The 25,477-nt window shown below is 31.3% G+C and overlaps 1 pseudogene; it reads right to left on the reverse strand.

Moving 5' to 3' along the window:
• Window positions 1–25,477, reverse strand: part of LOC128185245 (E3 ubiquitin-protein ligase RNF213-like) — a 209,364-nt pseudogene that overhangs the window by 62,754 nt on the left and 121,133 nt on the right.

A 25,477-nucleotide genomic window follows, 5' to 3' on the forward strand; every position in this document is an offset into this window, starting at 1 on the left:
AATTACCTTTACTGAATCTGGACAATTAATCAATCGAGCTAACGGCTCCAAGAGAGTGCCATCTGTTGGCGTTACCAATAGAGTCACGTAAAATTGAAAAATTAGGCAAATCATATTTTGATGACACAACTCCATATTATTTGTAATCCATTTAATTGTTGCATTTCCATGTATGTTGTTTCTGCAAACATCTTGTAGAATTGCTGTCGGAAACTAAAAATAACTGAGTCAATTTCTAAATTCAAAGATAGTTAAAAAACTAAAATACTCAATGTGATGAGAATGAAATCAAACCTGTGAAGTAAAAAGCTGTTCCTTTTCAAATAGATCCTCAAAAATGTGCACTGCCTGTTGAAAAAACAATCGACTCGCATTTCAGTTATTAATTTATAACGAGATAGCATATCATTTTTATTCGTTATGCATTTGTCCTAAATATGTAGCATTAAATGCTGTTACAAAAACAATTGATGCTTCATGTAAACAATATTGTCTTAACGTCGATGAAGACCAATAAAGGCAAATAATATATAAAAGCAGACTTTAGATAAACATACAAAACATTCTTACATGTTGAATGTAATCAATGTAAGTATGTGATTATTCTACTTATTAATACAAACAATTCAAACTATTAATATTTAATGTCTTAGCAATTATAATCACCGATACCTTGTCTGATAACCTCCGTCTGTCATCTCGAGGAAAAAGATTGGAGAATGTTACCTCTCTGAACAATGCTAGCAGCAAATGTATTTCTTTTGTGCTGTTTGACTCTTGAACTATCTATATTACATAAAGAATTCAAACAAAACAGATTCAATATACATTTTAAAAAGCGTTGAAAAGAAATTTAAAAGAAGTCATGAGCTGGATTGTCAAATGAAAAACATGTAAATATATGTTTTACTTATTTAAAAAAATTGTCTAAAACGACAAATTGTAAATATTTGTTTTCCTAATATCAAATAATTTGCCAAAAACAACAAATATTTGGAGAAATAGATCTTCGCAAAATTTGAAGTTTAAAGTATAAATATTTTTGATCAAGTAATATAAGTACAAAAATAAGAAGATACAATAAAGATGAAACTTACTTCTAGAGCATTTTTCAAAGGTAATTGGTCATTCCCAAAGATTGATTTTAGCATTGCTTCTCTAACGGTCTGATAATTTTGTCCATATACAACAAATCTGTCTACACACCACTTGAAATCATAGAGAGAATGATTTAAATAAATAGATACATATATGATGAATGACAAACGAATAGTTAAACAGATATTGGTACAAAAACTCATACTTGTATTGGCTTTAGCTCAGGCAAATCGATTAGTTTTCGAATTTCTTCATTATCACTCTTTCTTAAGTCTTCTAAACATTCAGCTCCAAAACGCTGACGAATGCATTTAACGATGTAAAGCCTTCAACAGTACAATTTAAACAATCTTAATATTACATAAAAACTATTTAAACGATTTCACTTAATCGTAATCGACATATAATTTTTTTTCTAAAAAAGATGCAGTCTAAGTACTGTTTAGAAGAAAAGAAATTGTATTTCAATGTGATCATCGCTTTCTAAAGGTCTTGAAATAATACTTGGGCCTTTATTTTTTCTTTGTTTTTTAAAGGATCACAATGACAATGTTTTTTTTTCTTCAAATTTCAAGATAGTTTGTATGGACTATATTTTGTTAATGTAACGATCAAAAGAGAATGATGGGATTGTACTAGAACAAAGGCATTACTAAATGTGTATTTACTGATTCCTGAATTACTAATAAATAAATAAATGGGTAAAAAAAAATAAACAAATAAATTAGTAAATGAATAAGAATAAAACACTATTTTCTTCACTGAATTATGTAACATATACAAATGGAATCATTAGCATCAAAAAAAGTATCACCCAAAGATTAAGTTATACGATAAAACAACATTATTTGCCACAAAGTAAATAAAACATAAACTAAAAAGAGTCTAGTTTGTTTCCCCATTGATTCACAAACACACAACAAAAGTAGATATGAACTGGAAAAGTATAACATGATATATTCTTTTAATTAAAAAATCACACCTTGGAAATGCTGATCCGCAATCGGTACAAAATTGCTGAGCAGCAGACAAAACCTCCATGTACTTTTTGATTTCTTTTTCAAGTCTTTGTCCAGGTAACGCAATTTTCCCCATGCAATCGGCTGTCACAGATAACCCAAATCTACTCTCTGACAGACATATGAACTTCTTAATTCCAAAAGTTGTAGTCTTCATTTTCTGTCTATTTTTTGCAAGTACTTCTAAAGTCATCCTTAATTCAGCTGTTGTTGGTTGTGGGTGCGTCATACATTTATGCATGCATGAGTCCTTTCAACGCCAAATTAAGCCAGGTTAATTTATATTGTTTCATCAATATGATGCATGAAATATAGCAAACGTGCCTCAAAGAGACTAAAAATTCATCAAAATAAATGTATGATATTAATAAGGCAGAATACGACATGTACATGTACACTACTGTTGCTTAAATTGTCATGAATATGACTTCGTTTATGAATATAAGTAATATACCTTTTTGTACACTGTGAGAAAATGGTAAGTTGTTTTAGTTGCAAGTAAGACACTTTGAGGTTCTAAATTCGATTTGATTATATCAGTGATGTTTTATTCTTCAAACACGTCCAAAAAATGGTATATAGACAATTTTAATTTTTAAAAAATAACTTTTTAAAACTAAAAACAAGAGGCCTATAGGTCTCAACGGTCATCTGAGTACCATAGCCCATACAAAAACTTGTCGAGGAATCTTAAATATGCATTTACTTAAGTTTCATTCTGGCATAGAAAAATTATATTATTGTAATGACGACCACCTCCCTGCCTGAAATCTTTAAAAAGGACTACGAAACCTATAGTTTTAGCATATTTTACCATATTTCTTAACTTTCAAGACAAGTTTAATGTGTATATGTTTTTAGAGATAAACTAAAGCAAGATGTCTAGAATATATATTTTATTTAAAACAACCTTACATCCACCATACCCAGGGGCAGACAGAAACTCTCTCTATGGACATTTTAACAAACGAAACAAAAACCAGCTTTAAGGTGGAATAACACACCTTGAGAAGTCACTCAAATTAAAGTACATATTTTGATTATGAAAGATGCAATGATCATAAAAATTGTACAAATGTCAAATAAGCGAAAAAATTGGTGTTTGGGGATAAAAATTGAATATCTAAAAAATTCACTTCAGTATATAACAACAAAAGCTATTGCAGTATTCGATCTTGGATCACAAGCGCGACGCTTTTTCCACTTGGCTATGGAGTAAGTTACATGTTGCCTTCGATAAAAACCCCTTAATAAAACGAAATGTTGTTTCTATCAGAGGTTGGCAATCTTTTATGATATTTAATTCCACCTAAAAAGCTAATATGTATTATTAACTTCTGATTTGGCTTTTGAATATTCAACCTACATTAACAATTCAACACCATCTTTTTTTCTGTATATGCAATCAGTTTTTACTCATTAACAGCAGAAGTTAAAAACGCAATTTTTTAACATTAAATGCGTTAACAATGTATGTCTTTTTCGGCCCTGTCCTAGAGTCACCCCCGCCCCCCCCCCCTCCCCCCGTTTTAAAGTCAAAGGCCAGACTCCATGCGACATGGAATGTACCATTTTAGTAGAGGCCTTCCCGATTAAGATAATTATGAAGTCAGTTTTTCTTACAGATGTGTGAGAATAAAGAAATGAGATGATTTTTAAACATTATATGACAATACCCCCCCCCCCCCCCACCACGGCCCCTAACCGAGGGGTCCTACATTTTACAATTTAGGTAGAGAAGTTCATGGACATCATAACCATGAATTCAGTTTTTTCCCCATATGTGTCGGATTAATAAATTAAATTAATAAAATAGATTTTCTAAGATTTAATACATTTTTACTATATAACTATATTGGTCCCACCCAAGGGCCACTGTCCTGGGGGTCATACATTTCATCAATTAAGTAAAAGACTTCATGAACATCATAGCCATGCCTCTCTGAACAAAATTTAATTATTCACCAAAATTAAAATGAAACACTGACGATCAATAAAATTGATTATTTTTGGTAACAATCCATTTGATAAAAAAAATTTTTTTGTTACAAGTCATCTTGATATACATGTATATGAGATGGGTTAAAAACTGAATGTAAAACACAAATAAATGAACTTTTTAAGTTACAATTTAAAAAAAATCAAGGTCAATGTGTTTAAAGGTCAATTAGGAAAAATGTATGTGAAGCATACATTTAATCAAAATCCTAAAATTCGCCCGAGTCGTAGATGTGGCTGTATTACTTTTTTGACATTTTCAAATAAGAACTAAAATTACGCTTTTACACACAATTTTCAAATAAAGAATATACTTGTGTACATTTGTCATTAATCTTTTTTAAGTTTGTGTGTGCTATTAATTAATGTTTAAAATACCAGCTATATAAGTTATCACGGTTCCAGGGACGAAACTAACCACTTTCCTTTTTGATAACACATGTATAATCCATGTGCTTTTCTTTTATGTACGCATATGAAAAATATTTATTTAGTATGAATAGTTTTACCTTTAAAAATATTAATTGGTTTGTATGAAAAATTGTTTGATAATATAATACCCAAAAAGAATATGACCACCTATAGTAATATTCACGATCAAATTAATTTTATGCCGTTTAGAAAACTAATTGGTTAACACTGTTACTGAGGTGTCTTAAACGACTTAAACGACCATTTATCTTTGTTAAAAAAAATCTTAACATTTGTTACTGCTTACATAAGAGAGAAACATTTAATAACCACTTACCTCCAAGCAGTTGATGATCAAAAAACTTAATTCAAGCAAACATTTTTGGTGTTCCATTCTGAACATTTCTTGAGCCTTATCGATGTAAGCTTCCAAAATATTTTCAACTTCGTCATTACTAAAGAAAAATAATTAGAACTTAAGACATAGAAGCCATATATATATATATATATATATATATATATATATATATATATATATATATATATATATATATATATATATATATATATATATATACGGGGAAAACATTACGCTTTCTCACTTAACCCATAGTGACAATTTCAGACACATGCATTAACAGTACATGTATGTATTTACATGTATCAGGTCATTAAGAATGAATAAAGAAAACAACATCTCTATCCTCTTATCTTCCGATCTAATGATCGATTGATTTGTTTTTCTTTTTTTCTAACCTTGTCCTTAAAATCTGCTGTAATAAAAAAGAGCGGACTACAGGAACTTGGTCAAATCCTTCCTCTAGAATTGACATGTTTTTACTCATCAATTCATCTTCATTGCTTGAATTCGGAGCATTTACAATATGTGACATAAGTTTTTCAATGACTTCACGGGACGGTGTTTCTCCCTCAGAAAAGCATAGTTGTGCAACGACGTCCCTGTAGAACCTGTCGCCACATGTCTTAAAAGTTTCGTAATCTTTGATTTCCGAACTGCAGTGAACAAAATGTATCTTACATGTAATCTGTTTGAAAACACTCAAAACTCTAACGTCATACTATTAGCAGATTTATAAACGGATTTCTTTGTACCTGGAAATTTTTGTCGATCCAGGCTTAAAATCCTCCTTAAACTCATTGTGGCAAACTGGACATTTCGTTGGTCCTGTGATTGATGTTTCCCTATAACAGTTTGCGCAAATTATATCGCCACATGGGAGCTGAACAGGCCGTTCTACTATCTTGGACTCACAAGATTTGCATTTTTGTTGATCGCTGTAGTAAATGTAAAATGATAGAATTTAATATAAGTTATACATTTTAACGAGGTGTTTGTTGTATTTCCGAAAGTAAATCACCCAAATGAATATACTAATTAAATATTGTGATTGGGAAAATTGTGAAAGAAAATTTACCGATACGCCCGATTTCTCAATTCTGTAGCACATGACTTAAGGGTTTTCTCAATTTTCTCTAAACATGATACATTTTTCAAGTCTGCTTCCCCTTTTAACATCTGCAATTAATAATTGGCAAACATATTTAACAAAAATTAAGAACGTATTATTAAGTTAAGAAAACTTTTATACTAAGTGATCATTTACTGATTATTTCCCGTATTGTCATTGATTTTTGATATGCGTTTTATATTAGTAAAAAATCCGATTAAAATGATTATAGAAGCTGTTATTGATATTTTCTTAGTAGCTTGTCAAGTTATTTAGTAGAATTATTTTTGTTTTAAATCATACATTTAAGTAAAACAATGTATAAAATGGTTAAAAAATCGAAAATTAAGATGAATACTCTTTATATAAATGCTCAACAAAACTAGTAAGTGTTTACTCTTGTCAATAGAATAACTTGAAGATATCGGAATAAAATAATATGAAATTTTCAACATTTCGTAACTTTTCATTAATAGCACTGATAAAAAAGACAACACCAATTTAAACCAAAAACCCATGACAAAACGTTTAAACATTAAATTGATATTTTCACGCATACATAATATGTTTGAAAACATTTTGTAATTGAAATTAATCTTTGGTGATACATGTAGTTTAAAAGGTAACACAATTAACATTGCCACACAGCCAGAATCATTACATATTGATGACTGCATTGCTTCTATGCCAGATTGTCCTCACTTTAACTCTGCTGTTTATACATGTATTATCCCAATCCCACCGTTATGAATATCAAGCTTTCCGGAGGAAAAGTTGTTTTGAAATATCAAGCAAGAAGTGTTTGTAATATTTAGCAAATGTTAAGATCTCAGGTCGCAACCAAATGTCAAGATTAATGAATCGTTTTTACGACTTGAAACTTAATGGGTAATCAGTCACCCAAACGACAAGACAGATAAATGTGATTATTTCAGAAAGTAAATAAATCATGCTAGGTGAACACTAAGAACTTTGATTGAGTGTACTCAGTATTCTTCAATTGATTTTTTTCTCTTTTTTTTCCACATTTAAAAACCATTTTACTTCCAACCATACGTATAAATAGGCTAGGTATATATTTAAATATTCTTGGGAATATTTATAGCTTTCTCATTATTTAAAATCAATAATCCCCATTCTAGTGTTTCAATTTCCCGCGATGTTCACGACCCATCATTGTTTTAAACCTACTCTGCCTGTAGCAGGGAACTAATGAATAAAAGAAGCTGTTTAATACCGCCTAACCTTTAAACATCTTTTCCGGAAATATTCAGCTTTAGTATTATTGGTCGACATTTTGACAACATATATTCTCTTGAATTTATTTAAAATTTGGACGGAAATTACATGTAGCCATCATGTCAGAAAATTTCAAATGAATAACATAAAAGATGTAAACGAAAACTGGTTTAAACATACCCATTTTAATAGCCCGGCTTTTATCGATAAATGTTAAAAATCTAGTGAATTACTACCTCTGACTGCTGTACTTTTTGTAATGATATGCATGAAACTATAAAACATGTTTTTGCAACTTGCAAGAAAATCCAGCCTCTATGGAATGCACTTAGTAAACTTATATATTAGAAATGCAACAAAAATGTTAGTTTTGATGTCTGTAATGTATTATGTGGTGTTTATCCCCTTGATTGGGAGAACATAATTGTAAACTTTGTAATCCTATATACAAAGCAATACATATTTTTTATGTTTAAAACACCAAATTTTTAGGGCTTTTACACTATTTAAATCAATGATACAAGACTGAAAAGTATATTTATATTCAGAAATAAGAAATTGATGAATTTGAAAAAGCATGGTCTCCTTAGAATGATTTTATTAATCATCTGGCAGTTAATAACTAACATGTGTACAATAATGCATCAATTTAATATATTTCTTATGTTTTTCGTTTTTTAGTTTTCTGGGTTTTTTCTTTGGTTTGTTTGGTTTTTCCCCCATGGACTGCAGTTTTACTGCTTTGGCATAACTATCACAAGCAACTACCCTACTCTTTATTTATATTACCAATGAAAATGTGAGTATGTGAGAAGATAGAGAGTGAATATTTCATAAAATGATTTATTTATTCAACCTTTGTTTACAATAAAAAAAAACAAAAAAAAGTCTAGTGACCCGGATTATGTTGATTGAGAATGAAAAACGAGGATTAATAAACTTTCAAAAAAAAATAAAAATTAAAGTTATACATTGAAAACCGAAGTAAAAATTCTAGACTTGTTTTTAACTGTTCATAGACATTCTGCTAAAACGGAATCCATAAAAATGCTTTTGTTGATTTTGTGAGTCTTTGGAGATCTTTTATATAATTATTTTCAGAGGTTAAAAAGTTAAGGAAGATAGGTCTCAAGCATTTTAAAAACAACATACAATTAAGGACTAAAAAGTGTCGAAGCAGCTCAAAGAACTGCCAGCTCGTTTAATAAATTAAAGAATAAGCAATTCTTTTTGTTGGTATTACAGAAAGTTTTTCAAATATTCCTCTTGAAAACAACAGGAAATTGAATTGTTAAAACTTTAATAAATTTTGTTTTATAAAGGAGTTAAACGGGGTCTGGACTACTTTCTTTAATTTTTTTGTTTTTAAATGCCTAGAATAGTCAATATAAACGTTTTAATGCTTTGACAAAATTTGAAAGTCAGATTACAAGATACAAGCGAGTTGGAGTAGTTCAAAGTTTTTATTTTGTAAACGAAGCTTGAATGTATCTGTTGGCTTATGTGTTGTATTGGTGTAGATGTCAACCTAATGTTGCTTTTTAATGCTGATAAAAATATTTGCAATGTATAAACACAATGAATTAGTTTATCAAGTTTGATACAAGATTTTCTGGCCAAAAAAATATGAATTTCTTTATATTTTTTTACAAAAAATATAAGAATCGAGCTTTGTTTACATAACAACAATTTTTTTCCTTTGTTAATTGCTTGCATCTTTGCTTCCAACATTGAAGTTTTGGTTAGTTACATGTATATAAAATAATCAAGTAAACAATTTGATACATAAAAATAAAAAATAAATTATATTTAATTGTTTAGGTCACTTTTAACAGAATCTACCTGCAATAATGTAGCTCTCTCCGATTTTTTATATCTGATGTTTACTGGAGAGGGCTACAATTCCACAGGATCTCCGTAATGGTGCAAAATTAATTTTTTAATGCGACTGACTTCGGTCTGAAAAGATCGATTTTATATTTGACCTGCTTTAGATAAAATGATTTTTTAATTCAGGTTGAACAAACTAACCGTATATAAATCAAAACCAGATAAAACACATCAGCATGTTAACCAGTCGTCTTTTTCAGCAGTCATGACAGTTCTCGCGTGATTTTATGGGATTTACGCTTGGAGTTTTGATGGGCTTGATAACGTGAATGTCAGTGTAGAAAATCGATCTTACCTCGTTCTATCACTAAAATATCATTTAAGGAAATGGTATACAATGGAAAATTCATATTTACCGCATTAATTATGTTTATAATAGGGGAGTTCCTATATTCAGTTCAAGATCCGCTCCTGAATTCTCATTGGCTGTCCAAAAATAAGACTGGTCAAGGTCAGTAAACATGGCGGACAAATTCAACTTGTGTTGTTGACATACACGAAAAATAACCGATATATGGACTATACTTGATATTTTTGGATTAATTTATGCCATAGACATCTACAATGTTTGAGTTCAGGTAAGAAATGCAAATGTTATTGTCATTTATATACGATTTGAGACGAAATTGTTGCGGGAGTGAATCACTCCCGCACTTGCACCATTACGGAGATCCTATGGAGTTGTAGCCCTCCCCCCCCCCCCCCCCAAAAAAAAGGGAGAGGGCTACATTATTGCAGCTAAACAGAATCATATCCAAAAATTAGCAAGTAAAATGTCCTAATCTGGTTTTATTTCATTATTTAGAAATAGTATTTACAAGAAATGGCCAATGTAGCATTAATAGTATTTTCTATGAGAAAATATATTGCCACAAAAAGAAACATTCATAATATCCTATACATCTTTTTTTCAGGAAAGTCAAATCTTGCCAAGTGAGCGTAAATATTTTAGAATCTTCGAAAGATTTATTTTGACAAAAGAGACACGTTTCCCTACATATCATATTTTCAGGGATGTGGTAATTGAAAAAAGAATTTGTAATTGAGCGTAATTAATTACTTTTTTTCAAAGTAATTGGAAGTAATGTGTAATTGAGTCTGTCTTCAATTACATGTAATTGAATGTATTTGAATACATTAAAAAATATCATGCACTTTCAATTACTTTCCAATTACATTTTAGTTACTTTTTCCTAGTTTAAAATTAGAAAGGTGTCTTACAATTATGTTTAGTTAGTATACCTGTTTGGTATGGACTTTTGTTTATACAATAATTAAATGTCTCATAATTTTTAATACCAGTATGTTTTTACAGCATGACAGACTGCCCATGGCAATAAGTAAATTTTGCTTAGGTGTGAAACCCTCTCATACCCAAGAACTCAACTATTTTAGACTTATGGAAGTCTAAATATTGCATTACATTTTTTGTGAATTTAAGTCATTATTATTTTATATACTTATGGACTGTACTGACCAAAGTTGTACTTTCTGAATAAAGATATTTACGGGAGTATAAATTCACTCTAGGGAAAATCTATAAATGCTTATTAAACTGAACTCCGACCTTTAAAAACATCATCGAAAAAAAAGCCTTGTGTATCTTTATGCTGTTTTTACATGCATTTGTTCTCAAGATTTAAAAAAAACCTTAAGTAATTGAAATGTAATTAATTACATATGTCAAAGTAATTGAAATGTATTTAATTACATTTGGAAAAATGAATGTAATTGTAACAGCAAGTAGTTGATAAAATTATCAATGTATTTGAAAGTATTTAATTACATTTCATAGTAATGATCCCAATCCTGCATATTTTGTTTTATGTTTTCTTGGTAACATATGTTGTTCATGGTATATAGTTTTAAATTTATTCTCTATCATAAAATAAAGTATTTTCTGAACAGTGTGATATCTTCATATCATGATTATGTTTGTGTTCATGTTTTGAGAATATAAAAATCGTACGCGGCATTCGCATGAACTAGTTTCATATCAAAAGGTATATATAGTGATGTCTGAGAATGTACGATAGAAGATTATAAAAAAAATGTTGGCGTATTTTGTTGCAAAGGAGTTTTAAAAATTAGTTTTCTAATGTATTAATGACATTTAGAGATAAGTTAATATAAATTTAGACTAAATGCCAGCATATTCATTGACTTGATATGACTTTATTTCACACGTTTAAAAAAGGGAAAGGTTTTTTTGTAATTTAATTAAGTGAACACACATAGGGGGGTTGTTCGTAATTAATTGAGACAACGCAACTATTTTCTTTCTAAATGACGAATTTTTTGTGAAAATTGATATTAACATCAAAAACACAAACAAATAATTAAGCAATATTATATTTTAAAAAAATAGCAGTTTTGTTTACGACGGTACATACACAAGTCAGTGATCGGGGTATCCGACGCAGGCACAAACTCAGATTTTAAAAAACTTAAATATCTACATTTTGAGTTGTTTAGGCGTAAAATTTATAATTAAAGAAAACGAATTATATATGTTCATTTTGTTATTTATTGTGACTAACCATTGTGCAAGTTTCACTTGTATTTGATTTAAAATACGGAGACTGTACCCAAATATGTACCAAATAGTAATCTGAATGCGACGGTTTATTGAATTTTGACGTCGATGTGGTGCAGCAAAATACAGCAATTTGGGGAGTATCCGAAAAAGACCTTTTCTGGCCATAAAATTGCTTAAACAAAATCTATACGATGGAAAAGAATAAAAATCTTCAGTAAATCGGGATATATTAACTAATTGTTTAACTAAAATTAAACCAAAGGGACGAAATTTTAAAACTTGTTACACACAAATTGATTTCAACAGTCCTAAGATTACAGAAAAAATGTAAACGACGTTTTACAATAAGTTGACTTTTGGGAGAAATAACTCGCACAAAAGCATGCACATCAGCGATGCTCAATCCCCTTTGAAACATGTTACGCTAGGAGAAAAAAACTTATTTTTTTTAAATGCCGTTGACAACAAAGACATCATCGACCATTGAAATGTATTATTTGCCAAAAATGTTTTTATTGAATGCCTATCATTTTTATTCAATTTACTTCAAAAGTGAAGCAAAAAAAGTCGAACAATTGATACAGCAAAACGTATTTCATATAAATTTTTAAAAGTATTTAAACAATATTACCTTCCAAAGAACTATGCATCGTTTTCCTTGTACGTCAAGAACAGATCACACATTTTCCAGAAAGAGCTTTACCACCATTACTCTTGTCCACTGATACCTGTAAAAAAAAATTGTCATAAGAAAACAATCATACGTCTTTATGTAGTGACAGTCTACGGATATGTCACTGACATTTTAATTAACTTTGCAACTTTTTTTGTTTTAAACTTGTCTTGAAATATCAATGTAAGTGTATCTTTAAAAAAGAATACCTGTTGTCAGTTATTTATCAAAATTATCATTGGTCGAACTCAAAATATAAAAAAGTACATGTTTGTAGTAACGTATATTCTTTTTACAACCCCTGTTGAATAACATTTGGTGGATTTATTTTGTTTTGCTTTTTTTTTTTTGTTTTTTTTTGAGCGGCTGATTTCTGATTTCACACCAGAAGAATTTGAATTTAAAAAAAGTTCAGGGTTTTTTTTTATTTTATGAGTTTATAAAAGTACTTAAAGAATGTAAAATTGTATCATTGATATTACATTTTCGGTTTCTGGTGATATCATGTTTATTTTCCAGATAAATGAATATTAACAACTACGAGGAATGTATCAGATAAAGAGAGCACAAATGATGTTTACAGCAATTTCAGTACACCTTTTTTAAATCCTAAGCTTGTTTCATGACAATATATTTACATTTACTTTCTTTTCCCCTATCAATTTGCATTGATTTATTTGAGTGTTATTTACACATAAGACTAAAGACCCAATCACCAAATCTAGTGCGTATGAATACAATCTTTCTAGAATTTCTCGAAGAACATAGTTACAATGTAACTGACTCTCCTCGCGACTTCAAGCCAGATCACGACCTGATATTAAACTTACGCTGATAAATATTTCTCGATGTAAACATATTTTAACATTAAAATGAATTCAATTGATTAATTTCTTAGTATACCAAAAGTAAATTCATCAAATTACAGAATGAAAAATGAAATTCTCTTATAAGTTACAGTCATTTCATGCATATCTTTTACAAATTTATGCTATGCTATGGTATGCGATTTTAATGATATGCTATGAGATTGGTATGCTATGCTATGAGATTTGTATGCTATGCTATGAGAAATTGAAATGAAGGGTTCAATGATATGGTATGCTATGCTATGTTATGGTATGCTATGAGATTTAAACAAAAACGCCTCCATACACAGAAGAGTTCCACACATTTTGAAGTAAAATAATAAGAAGGCAAAGTTTCCCACAAATCTTTTATGTAAACATTTATTTTTTCAAAGAAAAACATTTAAAACCGAGGTAAAAGAATGTTGTATGCTATGCTATGGTATGCTATGGTATGATATGACGAATGCGATTCTATGAGATTGTATGCTATGGTATGAGATTCCAATGGTATGCTATGAGATTTCAATGCTATGCTATGCTATGGTGTATGTTGTAAAAGATATGCTTGAACAGACTGTATATGCACTATTTTTGTTTCATATCTAATAGATTGCAAGTTTGATCACTAAATTCCTAAAGTGATTTTAAGGAGTTAATTAAATTATAAAGTTCACCTTTGAAATCTTTAAAAAAAAATAATTTTAATAAATTAATCATATGTGGAAGTAAACATTGATATCTATGGGAAATTTGCATTACTAAATATATTTCTATAGTACAAGTAATTTTTTCACATTTCTCTTGGTAAAAAAATTGCAAAAGCTTTCTCTGTCTTCGAATATGCTAAAATATTTCATAGTTTACCATACATATTTTCAGAAAATGATTTTTTAAAAATGTCCCTAAAGGGCTGACAACTCTTAAAAAAAATAAGTGCAAAAAGTTCAGAAAGTAAGCCCCAACTAAACCCTTGGTTTACTTTCTGCGTTTACTCTGGGTTTACTAGAGTGGACCCAGAGTAAACCCAAAGTGGACACTGAGAGTAAACGCCGATCAGAAGTATACCCTGAAAGCATACGCTACATGTGTATTCAGAATATACAAAGGGCAGGAAGCACAGGCAGTAGGATGATAAGTTAAAATACAGGTATGCTTCACACTATAGTGCGTATAGTTGACTCCTAAAGCAATTCTCAAGTAAACCCAAAGTAAACCCCGAGTAAACCCAAAGTAACCCCCGAGTGGAACAACATTTTCAAAAAGTAAACCCAAAGTAAACCCAGAAAGTAAACCCGGGGTTTAGTTGGGGTTTACGCTGGTGTTAGGTTGGGTCTGCGCGGTACTGTAGATCAATAAAAATTGTTAAATTCACCCTAGTTATGGATGGACTACCTTAAAAGGAACAATTTTGCTAGGCGGCGCAATATGCAACGTTGAAAACTTCTGATACTACGTCGTCAAAAAAACCTCCAGATTGTTTTGTTAACATTTACGTTTTATCTCCGAAAATATGCGTGTAAAATAAAATTTTCCTGAACATGTGCATTGGCAGTAAATTTCAATCGGTCTGAGTTTCTGTTTTTAATTGATGTTATCATACTCGGCTGATTATTTTCTTTTGTTGACTATTTAATAGCATTTCTAAACGATTTGTAATTTTTTGTAACTTTAAAATTCTACAGATTTGTTTCAAGATTTTTTTCTTTATTTTCTATTAATTAAATAACGTCATTTGTCAATAGAATTTTAGGACAAACTTAAGATAAATATTATATTAAAAGCCGCTGTATGTTTGCTAAAACATTTTTGCAAGGGCAACACTAATGTTTGTCTAAATTGTATAATTCACACTCACGTTTTTTTTCCTGTTTTTTTTTCAGAATAGTTGTGTATTTTTATTTTCTTACGGATAGGATACTAATTAGATTCGTAACTTATACTGTGTGCTTAATGTTCACATTCACTTCAAACTGGGCAACTATTAGAGAACAGTTCTTTTTTCCATTATATTTAATACTGCTTTTCCTTATGCAATGTTTTTATTTATTACAAAGTTATTGGTATTTCTTTAAGATTAAACGTATACCTTGCTTCTTTTAGCTCCTTTCTTCGGTTTGAAGATTCATCGGATTGCAAATAAAAAATCTTTTCAACAACGGGTCTGTATGTTTTCACTGTCAAAAGCCAATTTTGCCTTCCCCTTTTATCTGTGAATGTATCGGTATTTGGCTCCAAACTGCTAACTAGCAATTTAAGACCAATCGCATCCAATATCTATTGGTTGATAAATGATACAATTCATAGATACATGTAAATATTTCGTTAAAACTAAGAACTATCTTCCTTTAATGTGAAATATTGTAACACTACTTATCATGCATAATAATAAGGATTCGACAATGAATTCTGAAACCAGTGATTTATCATCTAAAAGTTTATAGAATGTGGGCTCTTAATGACGCGCCCAAGCAAATATAGATTGATGGACAAATTGCTTTGTTAAATAAACACACAACTAACCTGTTCTTCGTCTAATTTCCAAATGGACTTATTCTCGTTTTTCAAGTTTTCCTGAATATTTGGCCAAACTTCAGTGATACAGTGGAAGTTTTGAAAAACACACTGATACTTTTTATAAGCGATATGCGTGGCAACAATGCAATATAAACCAGATCGTTGTGCCTCATTATCATTTAACAGTTTACTGACACATGTCTTCAGATTGTCACATACTAGCTGTAAAGAAAGGCTTTGAATTTATGAATATATAATGTTGACAAATGTCTTATTAAATAAAAGAACATAATTAAATATTTATCATAACTGACCTGAATAATAAGTTATGCTGAAGAAATTAAACCAAGAAAGTATTTATACAAGTCTTTTGTTAATAATGTCTTTTATGCATATGACCTACTTATGATTATTACAAATGTCCATATAGAACTTTTAAATGTGGAATATTTTTTATTGCGAAAGGTTGCTGGTAGATGTATCAATGTTGTTTAATTAAATAGAAAACTAATGAAAAATATACTCTTTATCTCATTTAAAATAGTTTGTATACACATAACATACAATATTAGCAATACTTTGTACTTTTTTAATTGGATCAATTTCAACATAACTATAAAATTGCTCACCTCTAGCTCATTATCTGAACATACGGGATAATCCATGCAAAGAAAATCGTGAATATATGCTGACATCAAATCTGTTTCTTCCACGTATTGTAGGCATTTTGATAAAATCGGTCCCAAGTCATTTCCCTCAATAATTGTGCAAATTTGACCAATCGTTTTATTCGATTCTAAATGAAGTTAAAAACAATTTTATTTTAAAACAGAATTACACGATACAACAACAGTTATATTGCAGAAGCGATTTGTAGTGTTTTCTTTAATATACTAATCAGATTATTTTGATCAGTTTTATATTCAAGGTCAAGATCTAGATTAAGAATGTAACCTAATTATTTTCTAATTCGAGATATGAGATTATTCAACAAAAGCTTGATTTTATAATGTGTACTGGTGTTGACTTAACGATATAAATTATAAAAAGTCATGTATTTCATTGTAAAATAATAAAAAAACAGATAAAAAGCCAAATAAATGTTAGAGATTTTCTGTATTTTACGAATAAAATAAAACCGCAATGCATCAGTCTCTCTGATAACAGCGTACCAAATGTTCTTGGCCTCTTCATTTAGATTTTATAAAATTATCATTTAAATGTCAAGAAAATATTTTTATTTTCTGATATATTTTACGGTGGCACCGTCGTGGCAAGCGCAGCCAAAAGCAAGGATAGCACATACCTTGCATCATTGTCAACTAAGTGATAGTTTGATAATTATCAACTAACATTAACTAATTTATGAAAGAGAGAAAGATGAATTGTTAAATAATTATGAGTTTACATTTTTTTTTTTTACAAAATACATGCATAGACTTGCTTCCCCCTAAAACTATTCTCCACTATTGAAGAGAATGGATTGGTTTGTAAAATGCGTTCTGTGTTTAATTTGATCAAAAGTGTAAACGATAAATATTTTTCTCTTTTTGACCTTGTTTTTTTTAAATACTTTTTTCCTGGCTCAGACATTCATTTTAATTAATTCATTTTTCCATTAAAATACGTTGTATCCGTGCCTCGGTGCCTGTTTGTTGGTTTGTAATTTCTCATCCTCCAATTTAATGGTTTGACAATATGCAATACCTAACTAGCTATCTCTCGATACTATTCACCATCAATTCTGAGTACTCTGAGTAGAGTCGCAACGTGTTAAAAGATAAAGAGAAGTGAGTAAAGTAAGATTTCAACAAAGTGAAAAGGGGATAGTATTATAATTACATTTTAGTGAAAATAAAAGATAAGAAAAATAGTATTTACAATTAAAAGATAAAACCACTTTTGCATAATTAAGGTCTGAGGTGGTTCAATTTGCCAATTTCCAGTTTGAAATGATCAACATATGGAAGTGAGACAACCCTGCCCGGCAGTCTGTTCCATTGGACTATGGAAAGAGGGAAGAAAGATATTTGTAAACATTTTTTGTGGTTTGAATCTGCCGAAAAGTAAAGGAGTGAGTGGAGCAAGTTATCCTACCAGGGGGAACGATTTGAACCGAGGGAATGGCTACCAAGTCATGAATGATCTTGTACATAAGTACAAGTCTGGCATCGGCCTTCATTAGCTGTAGGCTTTTCCAACCTAGGGTATATAGCATACGTGTTACATTGGATGTCCTGCTATAGTCTGACATAACCCACCTCGCTGCTCTGCGCTGTTCTGCCTCAATTAGTTGAGTATGTGTAGCCAAGTAAGGGTCCCAAACGCTGGCAGCATAACTCAATCTGTGGGTGTACGGCCTTGTATGCCGCTGACCAAAGCTGCTGGTTCTTGGTTGGAATATTTCTATGCAGAAAGTTCCAATTAAGGTCATCCGATATATCAACACCCAGATACCGAGCTGATGAGGTATTTTCTAACACCTGTCCATGTAGTATATGGGGTTTCTGGATGTTGTTACATGGATAACATGGCACTTACTTGGGTTGAATTCTATATCCCACAGGGTCTCCCAGTGCTAAGTTTACTTAGGTCCTCTTGGAGCATTGACTGACGTCCCTTGCTATCTAAAGTATTATAGATGACAGTGTCATCGGCGAAGAGTCTGACTTGTGATTTCAATTGCTCTGGTAAGTCATTTATATATGCAAGGAAAAGAATGGGACCAACGACTGAACCTTGGGGGACCCTAGATGTAACAGAGGTGAATGTAAAGAACTCGCCGTCTACCGCTACCCTCGGGGAATGCTTACTGCGGAACCCCTTGATCCATGCTAGGTTTCGGCCTCGAACACCAAACTGATGTAGTTTAAAAAGTAATTTATTGTGTGAGACCTTATCAAAAGCTTTGCTGAAGTCCAGCAGGATCAGGTCGGTTTGTTTACCATTTTGGATATTCCGGGCAAGTTCATCTACCAGCATCACCAGCTGGGTTTCACAACTGCGTCGCTCCCTAAAACCATGTTGGAGATCATATAAGATGTTGTTCAGTGTAAAGTGCCTTACTAAGTTTGATGCAATGATATGCTCCATAGTTTTGCACAGAATACAGGTTAGGGGTATTGGTCGGTAGCTGGCCAGTTTTGATCTGTCCCTCTTTTTAAATAAAGGACTTACATTTGCTGTACACCCCTCTCTGGGTAGTATACCTGTGTCATATGAGAGCTGAAAGAGGATTTGAAATATTAGGCTTACCTCATTGTGTAGTTCCTTCAGTAAGATGGGAGAGATTTGGTATGGGGCAGCTGCTTTGTCTGTTTTCAGATTTTTTATCAATTTCCCCATACCCTTTGTACAAACCTGCATAATGCTTCTTGATGGAGAGGATTCATCAGTAATTGAGCTACTTGTATTCTTAGCTGGGGGAGGGATACTGTTATGGTCACTCACTTTTATGTTAAATATATATATTTGGGAGAGGGATAGAGGAGATTTAGGGCTAAATACCGACTGGAATTGACGGTTTAAAATGTTAGCCTTCTTTACTGGTGTTGATTTAAATGTTCCACCCTCCTTGAGCGGTGACACACCACACGAGTCCCTCTAAGCATGCTTAAAGAAGGTGACGAGTTTTTTGGGGTCATAGGTTTGTTTTTGAGCCTGTTTCCGAGTCAGAGACCTTGTCCTCCAGTATAGCTATGGTGTTGTTCATATACCTATCATACGAGATTTGCCGCTGTACAAGATGCTTGATGTTTTTAAAATGCTGTTTATCCTCTGGTGTCTTTGTTCTTCTCTGTCTATTAAAGAGTTTATCACGTTTTCTAATTAAACGTTTGATGTGAATATCAATCCAGGATAGCTTGTTTTTTCCTCTGGTCCTTATTGATGGTACAAAGGGATATACCCCCTCTATTTTGTTTAAACTCATTCCATAGATTATCAGTGTTTGTGTATAAAGGTTCATTCATGAGAACATGGTCTTTATACTGAGCAATATGGTGTCTAAAGCCATCCCAGTCTCCCTTTTTATACAGATGGACATTTCTTGGCTTAGTTTTACTTACCTGTGGTTTTATATTTGCCTCAGTATACACAATATCATGATCATCTATACCAGGAAAGGATGCTACTTTCCTTACCAGGGTTGGGCAATTTGTTAAGTACAAATCCAGAGTATTTTCACCTCTAGTTGGAAAGTCTACCATTTGTTGTAGATTATTGTCTTGTATGAGCTCTATAAAGTATTCATATAGGGTTGTATTTCTACAACTAGTGTCAATACTACACATTTTTTTAACTGTTATTGTTTGCTTTTTATTCTTTTTTTATTCAGTTCAAAATGAGGGGGCTGTAACTCTGATATCATTGTTTACATATTTTTAATTTCCTCCCTGGTCATACCTTCTGTGCATGCATACTCTCTCTCAAAGCTAAAAATAGTTTGAACACGCATCTGAGATGTTTGATCCATCTCTAAATTTATCGCGGGAAATAGAGCGCGAGATCACTTTTGTGTGTTTACGTATCTTGACACAATGCGAAGAATTAAAAACCTGACAAATCTCTTGGGTCTCACCAAAGCATGTGCAAACTCACACAGGGATACTTACTATATTGGAGCTCTTTTTTTAAGCTTAACACCTGCCTAGGACGGGATTTAAACTTTCACTTTCTTAACCTTCGAAATCCACTTTTTTAGCAATTAAGAAAGTGAAAGTTTAAATAAAAAAGGATAAAAACTAGATACATTACATAAGTATTTAAGTATTAGTACAAACTTTGCAATAACTCTTAAAATTATAACTACCAGTAGTGAAGAAATAAGATTGATCTAACACGAAGACATTCGCTTTATTGGAGTTGTACGTCCGCCTCGGCCATTTTGTCAAGTAGTGAGCGGCCAGCGTGCTAACCGCTAGCCACCAGGGCAGGACAAACATTTTGCAGCACAATTTTTTTAGTATAAATTTAAAACACTTACGTTCACCTTCGCGCCCTGTAGATCCCTCTGGTTGAATGACATTTTGCACGAGTTCAGAAATTATCCAAGAAAATGGAAATTTTGCTGAAAACATGTGATTGTCTGACCGTGTTCCCAAAACAACAAATTCCGGAGAAACAGCCGTAACGTGGCGAAAATCGAACATGGAATGAGTGTTTTTAGTAGCACCCGGACAATTTAATATTTTCAACCATAATCTTCGTTTCCAACTTTCTGCTGATTCATCCATTAGATCTAGATTTTGGTTCGTGTCAATTTTTGAAATTATTTCAGCCAGAAGAGGTGATAATTTTTGCACAATATACTGAATCATTCCTTGTCTACAAAACATAATTTTTTGCTATATTGAATACATAAAGTTTACAGTTACTGATGTATTCATAACTTGTATGCATATATACCTGAAGGTTCCAGCCCCGTTGACGTGTTCTCTTTTTGTTGCATCAAGAGTCACCCATTCATTTGCCTTATCTCCAAATACAGCATTTTCCACCTCCTTTAGCATTTCACAAAGATAACGACAGACTCCCATGGTAAATGATGCATGATCTATCAAGAAAGAAAGAAAGGGTATCAAGAGCATGTATAAGGAAATGCATATTGGTTTGTTTCATACCCAATTTGAAATTAAAATAACAATTTCTAAAAAAAAAATTAACAATTAAATTTATCAGTATCGAGAATTTTATCGTTTCTATAACTATTTGATAAAATTCAATATAGTTGGTCATTTGTAAAACATATGTGGGGAGAATACTTCTATTCAACATTCTCATTCACGTAAAAGAAAAGAAAAAAATATCAAAATATTCTTTAAGGTGAAATTATAATCTAAAAAATCGAAACCCTTGTATTGTGAATTATCTTATCCTGAATTACAAGTTTGTAAATTTTTTTTACTTAGAACTATGGGCTTATGCTTGAAATCTATCAATTTTGCGCATTTTTTTCATATAAAAAAATAAAATGTTGTCCTCTGGATTTTTTTTTCACACATGAAAGTTATTGCTAAAAGACAACAATGACCAAATTAAAAAAAAAAAGCCTTTTACCTCCTGGTTTGTTCCAGAGGTCTTCTTCAATTTATGTATGCTCAATTTTCAAGATTTGTCAGATTTTTTTATTTTTAACAAAGGCGGAAATATTGAACATTCAGACATATTTAAGTATTTAAAATACATACAACATAATATATTTAGGGTCATAAATAAAAAAGAAGTGTTTACTGTGTCAAAATAAATGTATTAAACTACACGTATATGTAGGCGTGGTAAAAAAAAAAACCAACAGAGGGATAAGCTTGCTAAACCCTCTTCACGTTTCGACCCGAGCCCAATTAAACCTTATACCTCAAGACATTTATGTTCATTATACAATATTATATCAATTTTACGCCTCAAACGAGCTATTTTCTACAATTATCGCTGAATATCTGCAGATGAAATCATAACAGCATTACATCAACAAACCAAAAGAAACACTGCGCGAAAGTGTACGTACTCGAACTATACATGGCTTCGTTAAATAATTAAATAATCAGACAGGCTCAAAGGACTTATCGCATGTTTTGTTTGTTTTGGTTTTTTTTGGTGGGGGGGGGGGGGGGGGTTGGGGGGCGTTAAATAAAAGCATTCTATACTCATTAGATATAAAATTTGACACTTCGATTGTTTTAATGAAGATTGTGAAAAGACAAAACGTAAATGATTAATAGATACTATACTACATTTTTTTTTACTAGCTGTGTCTCTTGGAATCATAAAACTACGTTTTCACAAATTAAAAGAGCACATTTTTAATTCACTCTATTTAGAGCAAATGACATATCCTTGTCATTAATTAATTTTTCAATAATATCTAAAGTAGAGTTAAGTTTATTGAGATATTTTTATCAGTATTTATTTAGTTTATCATCGTTCATCAGCCAATTTTACGATTCAATTATACTGGTAGTCTAATATTATGCACTACCCGAGTAAAGTAACTTTAACTTCATTTCCGCCAACAAAGTTGAATTTTCTTTTTTTCAGGATTACTGGTATGTATAGAACAAGAGGCCCACAGGTTTTAACGCTCACCTGAGTGAGATCTATCAGAGAATCTAATTTCAAAGGACGATTTACCACAGTACTTGTACAAGAACAAGTTTAGCTTTTTGAAAAAAAAAAGCTTACCGTCTTAAGAGCAAGCTCTTAACAGCAATACGTTATTAAAAAAAATATATCTTTCTCATTTAAAGATTGCTTTCCGCTACATGCCTTCGCTTGTGGAACTTTTTTACATGTATATAAACATGTACGCCTTTTAAGCGTATGTGTCCAAAATTGAGAAATACGTAATGTTAGATGAGAAAGACTACAGTAAATTAAAAAAACGATAAAAAGAGATCTAAGACGGGGTAATATTATTTTATCAAAATCAAAGTCAACGCCACTACATTCAGCATCTTAATGTTTTACTGGTACATGTATTGTTTTGAACGTAACTTACATTCAATTTCTTTGCTGATATTAGCAAAACTGCATCAAATTGCATTATTCTGTATTTGCACAAACGAAAAAAAGGACAGAAACACATAAAAACACCAAAAAAATATACTTTTGATATTTTAAACTTTTCAGAGGCAGAAAAAATGGAATAACATTTTTTTTAAAAGAAAGATTTAAGAATATTACCAGGTTTTTCGGTTTCATGTAAAAGTCTTATCCATGCTTTCACACACTGGGTAGATCTCTGCGGGTTATCTGGATATTTTACCATTGACAGTGATGATTGTACACATTTCTTTACCAGAGAAAGAAAATCAAAGCTTTTGCTCATAATGTGATGAACTTCTTGATACTGGGTTGCCTTTTCTGGCGGATTGAATAAAATTGGCTCTGGAATTGGAATGAAACTTTCTGGACTATCCTGGTTTCGCAGATATAACACATCCTTTTGAGTAGCCCCATTTTCGCTCTGGATAATATTTCCACTCATTGTCTCGACTGCGTCCTCTAACAAAGCTCGAATACTTTTACCCACCATATCAGTTATTCTTGGTACATCATCATTCGTTCGAAGATCATCAATGTGCACAGTTTTCCATATTCCACACTACAACAGCAATGGGGTAAAAAGTTGGTTCTATAGTAAATCTTGCCTTTAAAAAGTTGACTTGATTATAAAAGGATAAATGGTTTAATAAATATTTTTTGTAAGCAAACAAGTTCATATAAGTACCTGAAATCCTGTGAAATGACTCTTTGACATTCGCGGCAATCGAAGAATAAACACTATATGTGTTTGTTCTTTTTTCTCAGTTGACAAAATCTGGAGTTCATCTAACACACAGTAGTGTGCACAGGCAATTAAGCCAGAATTTTCAATTCCATTGTCGCATTGTATTATAACAAAAATGTCATCTTTTTTATTATTCATCTCAAAACTGCGCCTAAAAAAATTGGAAAATTTCAACAAAAGTACCCAAAAATAGATTTTTATAATTAAAATGGATTAAAGTACAGTGAGAATTTTTAATTTTTCCTTTCATTTTTAGGTCACCTAATTCTCTCAGGTAACTAATTGAACTTAGTTTTCGTCCGTCGTCGTCCGTTTGTGAGTCGTTCGACGCGAACAATTTTTACTTCCTCTTTAGAACTTCATGGTAAATTTTAATCAAAATGGGAGGATAAAATTGTCAAAAGTTTACTTTTTTTCCAAAATCGTCATCTCTACACAAACACGTCTTAAAAATCAAAGGCCGGAACGGCCACAAAGGCGTCGAGCTGACATTTTCTTTTATATAGATTGATAAAATGAAATGATAATCAATAGTTTGAATTTTTGTACTAATAGTCGTATATCAAATAATACATATTAGAATAAAATAGGTTGTGATGCGTTTATAATACAATAACTCATCATAGTTACAAAAATCAAAGAAATTTCAAAGTTAAAAAAAAAATTATATTTTCATTCTGCTTTAAACAGTCTTTGAATATTTTTCAAGGTGAATACATTGATTACAGTGTGTCTCTAATTATAATAATAAAACATACTTTTATTTATTTTAATTCCCGTTTGAAACAAGATTACCTATGGTATGGTTGTTTACAAACAAATCCACAACACGTGCTATATTTTGCTCGACCAAACCGACTGCATTATCGTGTTTATTTATTGCAACAAAATCACTAGATACGTTTATCGCTTACATTCATTTTGGAGGCCGTGCCCGATAACAAATAAATTTACATATCAAATTTTATTTCTATCGGGCACGGTCTCCAATTAAAATGTAATCGATAAACTAAAATAATATTTAGTGAATGTTTACACCTTTTGTATTCATCCGCCATTCTTGAATATTATGCAAAGAGTTATCAATAACCAGGGAGGCAAAGTTGGATTTTTTGTACACAATGTAGTTGAATTAGTGGAATAAAAATCTTGTAATACGTTTAATACTTTAAGGAACTTATTTTTTGTGCGCATTTAAAAGGCGGTGCAGTGCATGAATTTTTGGACGATTGCCAATCCAGACGATCGCTAGAAGGCTGCCGAGCATTAGCTCGACGCCTTAAAAACTGAATTCATAATTATGTAAACCAAAAAAGCCCTTTGCTAAAATTGTAAATCGCATATCTCCGGGAAAAAGGTTTTTACTCTAAAGCGGGGTCAAAATGGTCATATAGTGTTATTGCATATAATGTTTTAAAATCTTTTCCTCTACTCCCACATGTCTGTAAGAAAAACTTTTTAAAAATGTATAATCATGTAGAAGTGGAGT

Source organism: Crassostrea angulata, chromosome 5 (genome assembly GCF_025612915.1).
Source record: "Crassostrea angulata isolate pt1a10 chromosome 5, ASM2561291v2, whole genome shotgun sequence".
Taxonomy (NCBI): domain Eukaryota; kingdom Metazoa; phylum Mollusca; class Bivalvia; order Ostreida; family Ostreidae; genus Magallana; species Magallana angulata.